A 7,444-nucleotide genomic window follows, 5' to 3' on the forward strand; every position below is an offset into this window, starting at 1 on the left:
TACAGCCCGTCACATGCAAGGAATGAAGATATAATCCTATTGGACATCACCAGCATTTTTCCTCCTTCTTCAATGGAACATATATATCAAGAAAAGTCTCCTACCTTGAGAATGACGGCTGCCCCCTCTTTTTGGTGAATAATCCCCCCCTAGGGTTCCGTGAATCTTTTTTTCATTTTCAATGCTCCATGGGCCCCTTGTGCCGTGTTGTCTCAGCTGCACATGTTTTTTTTTTCTTTTTTTTTTCAATGTGCTGCAGCCTTTTCCTTGTGCACCCCCAAATTCAACATGTTGCACCCTTTTCTCATAAGCCCAAAGGGTAAAATCTCCATACTGCCCTTCTTCTAGTGCACACTTCTTTTGAGAAGAGTCTTGAATTAATTTTTCTGCATCCCAATGCTCCAAAATATATCTCCAAAATTTTCCCTGCAATTAAAAATGCAAATAATTAGCTCAGAATATTGAAATTAACTAAAATTCGAATTTCCGGTCAAATTAAGCATAATTAGGAAAAACGGGAAAATACCGGACAATTAAGCACAATTCCCTGATTAATTCTAGCATAATAAACTAAGTGAAATCAATAAAATATCGACTCATCACGAAGCTATTGCATTAGGGCCTCATCATGGATCCACATGACCTTTAGATCCTTATGACGTTGTTAGTGGAGCTCCTCGTTTTGTTGAAGCAACAATTGGACATGACTTTAAATGGATGCCATCAGGGTGAATTCCATTTTGTTTTGTGAAGTGGAGGACTCAGACGCCTACACTTGGCTTCTAGTGGTGACAATGAAATAGTGAGACCGAGAGTAGTTTTATTGGCCCCATGATGGTTACTAAATGTTTTTATCATAATTTCAAGTATCGACCTTTGGATGATTGATAAGATCCAAGGGATAACTTGAATACTCTTGATGGTTGTAATTGAGAAAAATGATCTAGTGTAAAAGATGTTAAAAATTGTATGATTGACATATTAAGATTGAACAATAAACCCTTTAATCAAAGCAGTTTCCAATACCCTTAGAACATTAAAGCGAAAGTGTACGTGAAGGATTAGACATTAGGAATAATTAATGAAGAACCTGAATTGGTCTCTGATCTTCCTTCTGTATAGTTCCCTCTGGATGTTCTCTTCTGATAAGGATAAAGAGAAAGAAACGAGAATGAATCGTTGTGCTTACATATGGGGACCATGACCCTTTAAATAACCTAATATTCTTTAGTTTCAATAATTATAATCTGGCCCTTTCAATAAATTAAAATTATTTATGGTCTCTACACAATATACCTTTCATGACAAATATACCCTTAGCCATATTTATCTTAATTAGATCACTTTATAAAGTCGGCTAATAAAATATAATGACCCTAACACATTTAATAATTAGACAAATATACCTTTAGCCATCCACTTTGTACTCTTTCTTTAAGGACTGATTTGATGTCACAGTATAAGCTAATTGGTCTTTCAATTCCTTTCATAATGCACAGCCCTGTGACAAAAATCAGCCATATACCTTGATTTGGTTCCTAATAAGTTGCTACAAATTCTACAATAATAGTGGATAAAGCCATAAGAGTTTGCTTGGTAATGAGCCAAGAAACTACATCACCAACTAGCATGAAAATGTAACATGAAGTGGATCTTAAACTATTTTGGCATCCTACAAAATTGTCAGAATACTTGATGATATCTTTGATGAGCTGTCGCAACCCACACAAATTTGATGTGCAAATAAATGCAGTATAGCTAGGGAATGACCCTTAGGTCGTCTCTCAAAGACCAACTTTGTGGTTCAAGAATCGAGTCTAACACGAAGGGGAGGGGGGGTTTGTGAAAATGGTTTTGCAAAAATTAAAGAAGTCAATAAAGACACAAATGCAAACAAACTAATTTAAGCTAGCATGGTAAGTAAACTAACACTATTAAAAACCTTAGACAACATTCAAACAAAATAAAATAAAATACTAACAAGACAACAAACAACTACCTAACACAGTTAAATTAAATTAAATGCAAAACTGAATTAAAGAAATGATAAACAACTCAACCTACTATGCAAACTAATTTAAAACAAAAGAAATAATCAAACATGCTTTTTCATCTACCATTCACGTGACTCCATGCACCACAACTAAAGAAATTTAAATTGGAAATGGCCTACAAGACCTTCTTGTACGTAAGCCTCATGCAAACAACTTCAAATTTGACTTTCTTCCTTCAATAAACAATTCATTGTGTTGTCTCTTTGTCCCATGTGCTTCATTCTCCAAGAAAATGCTCTCTTCCAACTTTCNACCAATGAAAACCGTGCATTCCTCTCTCCATGCAGCAAAGGAAATGAAATCCACAAGCTAAGACACAAATGTCGTGAGCTCACTCCTCTTCCAAGGATGCAAAACGTTACCTACCAATTCTACACTCCAAAAGGTGCTTTAATCTCTTCTACCAAGGTGCCACATGTGCAAAGTCAAATGTGAATAAAACAAACACAAAACACTCTCTTCCTCATGTAATTCTCGGTCAAGCTAGCAAAGGGCAAAGACCAAAATGGCAATATTCCTTCTATGGTAAATGTGTCTCAACATGTGCTTGTCTAAATGGGGTAAATATTAAATGTTCCATTTCTCTCTCCCTTTTCAACACCAAACGGTTTCTTCACTTCTCAACCATCATCAAAATGCCTTCTCCACTTTTCTCCACCGAAAACACACTCAAGAAACCCAAACTTTCAATACAAGAACAATAAACCCAAATTCTAACTTCTACACACCAACCAAACACTCACTTTTCTTCAAACTTTTGATTAAAGCAAAATGAAATCCCTAGACTTCCTTGCATTACCGTCTAACCCTCCAAACAAAATGCAATGTTCCATTTCATACATTACTTCCATCCATCAAAGCAAAAACACAAGGAAATGGTTCAAGCTACAAGCACCCACTAATCAACTCAAGTTCTTTTCACTTCAAAACTCAATGGGAACCATATTCTTCTTCATTCAACAAAGAAACTTAAACATAAACATCCAAAGTGCAGCAAAAGGAAACGAAAATACAAAATGGGTCTTCATTCAACCAAAGGAAACACCGTGAAAATGCAAAGAACAACCTCCAAACTCAAGCTCTCAACCTTCAAAACGAAAATATAAGAAGAGAAATGATAGAACTCCATTCCATTAAGCAAGGACAAGCATGTTTGCAAGCAAGAGAAGAAGAAAAACGAAATCTTGTTCATTCCATAGCTCAAAACCGAAAGGGCACACCAAAGCTCCCAAGAGAGAGTTCATACAAGGCAAAGCAAAATGAAAGTGTAGTATGAAGTGTGCTAAGGAGTGTGTCTCGGCAATTCCTACTCAAAATGTCGTCCCACACTTAAAATGGTGGGGTCCACCTCCTAAAATGAAACCCCAGCCTAAAGCCAAGTGTCCTACAAAATGGGCTTCTAGAAAATTGCCACTAAAAGGGCCCAAAAACACCTAATCTAATTAAGGTTTCTAAAAAAAAACGAAATTACAACTTTAATTAAAATCTAAATGACTAAATGTTGAGCCTTTGAGTGTGCCACGCCATATCCTAATGCTCCAGATGATATTTCCACAATTTCCCAGTAACCAAAAATACGCTTAATCAGCTCAAAATCTCCAAATTAGCGAAAATACGAATTTCCGACCAAATTAAGCAGAATTCGGAAAATGGGAAATAACAGACAATTAAACACAATTTCCTGGTTTATTTAAGTGCACTAAACTAAATATGGTTCAAGAAATAATGACTCATCACTCTTACTGGTCTGACCTTATATACGTGAGCTTATAAACCTTTGTTCTCTTGGAAAAAAAAACTCATAACTTTATCGGCTGCTTAGAACCCCAACTGTGTATGCTATATCCAGATGCGTACATACTTGAGCATACATCAAACTCCCTACTGCTGAAGCATAAGGAATCTTTGGATCTTTTGACACAAAGTTTTCTGGTTGCACCATATAAATTGTCTCATCAATGTTGCCATTGAGAAACGTCGTCTTGACATCCATTTGATGAAGCTCCAAATCATAATGTGCAATAAGAGCCATGATTGTTCTAAAAGAGTCTTTCAATGAAACTAGAGATAAAGTCTCTTTAAAAACATTCCCTTCCTTTTAAGTATAGCCCTTTGCCACAAAACGAGCCTTATACCTCTCCACATTACCATTAGAATCCGTTTTGGACTTAAGTATTCATTTATTTCCAATGGGGTTCATACCTTCTGGTAACGGCACAAGTTCTCAAACCTTATTGTCTTGCATAAATTTATACTCCTCATGAAACATATGGTTATGAGGATCTTGAGTTTGTTCTTATAGAGGTTCTAAACTTACTAGAGGTTTTGAACTTTATGAATCATATTACTTCCAACGATTCTTCCTCTAAACTTTATTCTTTCACCCAAACTCAATATCCTCAAAGAATATGGCAGTTCTCGTCTCAAAAATATTCTTAGATTTGGGATCATAAAATTTATAGCCTCTTGATCTTTCAGAGTAACCAATAAAGTAGTTGCTCACTGTTTGAGAGTCCAATTTCTTTTCATTTGGCCTGTAAGGCCTTGCTTCAGCTGGACATCCACATACACGTAAGTGTTTTAGATTAGGCTTTCGCCTAACCCAAATGCTCATGAGGTGTTGCAACAGTTGCCTTGGTTGACACTCTGTTTAAAATATAAGTTGCAGTCTTTAATGCCTCTCTCTAGAGTGACTCTGGCAAGGTGGAATGACATATCATACTCCTTACCATATCATGAAGAGTCTGATTTCATCTTTCAGCCACCCCATTCATGCTAGGTGAACCCGACATGGTGTACTATGGGATGATTCCACATTCCTCTAGGTACTTGGTAAAAGGTCTCGAACGTTGTTTACCTGATCCTTCATATCTACCATAGTATTGACCACCACGATTAGATCTGACATTCTTTATGCGTTTGTTGAGTTGATTCTCAACTTCAGCCTTGAAAGATTTGAACACGTCCAATGATTAAGACTTTTCATGGACAAGATACAGGTATGCATATATAGAGTCGTCTATGAATGATATAAAATATTGTTGACCATTCCATGAAGGTGTAGGGAATGAACCACAAATGTTCGTATGTATCAGTTCTAAGACGTCTATAACTCTATATGCACTCAATCTCGATGTGATGGAGGACCATCCAAGATCAACATAGGTCCTTTAACAAGAGCCATGTCCAAGAGAATCCAAGAGGAAGAGGGAGTACTAACTACTTTACTTTTATGGAGTATTAATTACTAAACACCTTTTTCTCTTTACTAAATAAACTTTACATTGTTTTGTAGGCCTTTAATAAAGAGGAGACACCATGTACATATAGCTAAGGAAGGCTGCCAAGAAGGACAACCAAGGAATCACAAAAGGGAATCAGATGGCGCCCTAGCGCCCCTCTCCAGGGCGCCCCAGCGCCAGAACTGCAGAGTCTTCTTCTTCACTTGGATTGCTGACCTGACATGTTGTACCTTGCGTTTCAAGTCTCTCCAACTGCATAGCTTCCTCAACAAGCTTCTTTTACACTTAGAGTAGCTTGCTTAGCACGTTTTTGAGTCACTCCTTCATCTATAAAAGGAGGACTCTTCTCTTTGTAAAATTCAACTTTGAAACTTAATGAAATGCTGTTGAGATTTCTCCAGAATAATTTTTCAGAGTTCAAACACTTGTGCCTCTTCTGCACCCTCTCCTCTAGCTTCCTCCCTCTTGGAAGGCTTTCGGAGCTTGAGAATCCTTGCTTCTTCCACACACCTTCATTGAAGCCTTCATCAAACACCTTTCGTGCTTCATGTTGCACCTTCATTCCGCTGCCATCTTTGGACTTGGAGGCTGTTCGTGATTGAATTCCAAGAGAGCTTCCATCATTTGGCATCAAGAGCCAGCTGTTCTAGTCACACTTCAAGAGCTAAGTGCTCTTTCTTCCAATTTTTTTTCCTTTGTTGTGTTGTTCTGTTCTTATGTTCTATTGCTTTTATGGTTTGATTCATTCTGCTGAGTGAATTTTGCTTCGTTCACTGTTCCATAGAGTGTCTACATCATTTTAATCGGTGCTTTTGATTTGTTTACGTTCAATTCTAACCTCTACTTTCAGATCCGTATTGTTACTGTCATGTGCAATTAATCTTTGTTGTTTTATCATTGTCCATTAGTTTGATTTTGTTATCTTCCTTTGCTTCGGTTTGTCTATGAGAACGAATGCAATGATGGCTCAATTTGGATCAAATAAGCACTGAGATTTTGTCTCGCTTAGATCCGCATAGCCTACGCGTTCTGATGTTCGTTCACTGTTGTTCACCTCTGCATCAAACAGTGTTTTCTGGTTTGAATTACAATAGTATGTAGCGAACCAGTTTTTGTGTTTTCAGTCTTTGTTTCAGTTTGTTTGCTGTATTGGAACATGTTAAAGATGATTGTGATTGATGTCCATCACAAATATGCAAATTGAGTTGTTGCGTTCATCCAAATTCTATTTTTCCAATTCTGCTTCAAAGTTGTCTCGGTTTCCTCTGCTGCATAAATGTTTCCATTCAATTTCATTGATTCTGCAGTGATTAACAAGTTTAATTGATGATATTAGTCATTGCTGGAAATTCGTAGTTCCCGCTGCATCTAAAAATCAGTATTTGAGTTCTATTTTCCCGAGACTACTGTTGTCATGGGTTCTACCTTGTTTGGGTTTTTGCACCGTGCTGATGTTTTCCTAGCAGTATATTAGGTCCATTTAATTTTTCTAGTTGATTTTCTACAACTAGATCTAGGTATAGGATCATCCTAATCAGTTTGCTTGAGCCAACTATCATTGATTCCATATACTTTTTCAAATCTGTTGCTGTTTACTCCATTTTACTACATAATTGGCAACTCAATAGGTGATTTGGAGTTTGTGTACGTTTCTGTGCATAGCAACTGTTTGAACATGCTCCATTGACCATTTAAAACTTGTTTGCATGGTCTATTTGATCTTTTCTCAGCCACAACATCAATTCACATTTTAAACCATCATTTTTGCTTGAAATATGCAAGTATATACCTCATTTTGAGATCCTTACTGTTTTGGATCAGTTTCATTGCTTTTGGAGTCAACTTTGGTGAATTGAAATTGGTTTGTTACTGTTCAAATGGTAAACATTGAGCCAAATTAATATTGACCTGCTGCATCACCAAATTTCACTCATTTTTAGGAAGTGCACTTATCATATTGTGCTGCAGTTCGTTTCTTTGCTACCTACGTGTTTGTACACATCTATTATGATGATATAAAATTGATTGAAGTGTCATTGAACCATTTACCTCACTACCATTCAAATTCACCATTGTTGTTTCTCATTTTTCAGCCATTTTCACTGCTGCAGCACGACTTCCTTGCTGTCACCATATCAGATTTTTGGT

This window comes from Vigna radiata, chromosome 5 (genome assembly GCF_000741045.1).
Source record: "Vigna radiata var. radiata cultivar VC1973A chromosome 5, Vradiata_ver6, whole genome shotgun sequence".
In the NCBI taxonomy this organism is placed as follows: Eukaryota; Viridiplantae; Streptophyta; class Magnoliopsida; order Fabales; family Fabaceae; genus Vigna; species Vigna radiata.